This window comes from Sinocyclocheilus rhinocerous, unplaced genomic scaffold, assembly GCF_001515625.1.
Source record: "Sinocyclocheilus rhinocerous isolate Xijiao unplaced genomic scaffold, SAMN03320098_v1.1 scaffold256, whole genome shotgun sequence".
Taxonomy (NCBI): Eukaryota; Metazoa; Chordata; class Actinopteri; order Cypriniformes; family Cyprinidae; genus Sinocyclocheilus; species Sinocyclocheilus rhinocerous.
Genome location: NW_015632036.1, coordinates 118,021 through 118,313, shown reverse-complemented (window position 1 = coordinate 118,313; position 293 = coordinate 118,021). Strand labels below are relative to the sequence as shown.

Here is a 293-nt window from a genome sequence, read left to right as displayed (position 1 = left end):
AGCCTTTTTTGATCATATTTACCAAGGGTACCAACAATTCTGACCACGACTGTACATGATAATGTTTGTAAAATGGCACAGCATTTAAATATCTGAAAGTACACTCTTAACAGTTATTATCGTTAGTCGCATTTGCGAGTGATTTACTCGCAATGTAGAGGGTTGGGTGGTCATATTTACAATGTACAGGCTGTTTGTGATTGGTGTCAGTTCACAGACAATCCCTCATAAGTTCTTTTAGTGCTGGGCGGTATGACCAAAAATTTATATCACGGTATTTTTCAAAATTATAC

At 36.5% G+C, this 293-nt stretch overlaps 1 protein-coding gene across 1 annotated transcript in view; it reads right to left on the bottom strand.

Moving 5' to 3' along the window:
• The window catches only part of LOC107742119 (ADP-ribosylation factor-like protein 5B), a 12,874-nt gene that overhangs the window by 7,268 nt on the left and 5,313 nt on the right, over positions 1–293 (bottom strand). The gene's annotated exons all lie outside the window — the stretch shown is intronic.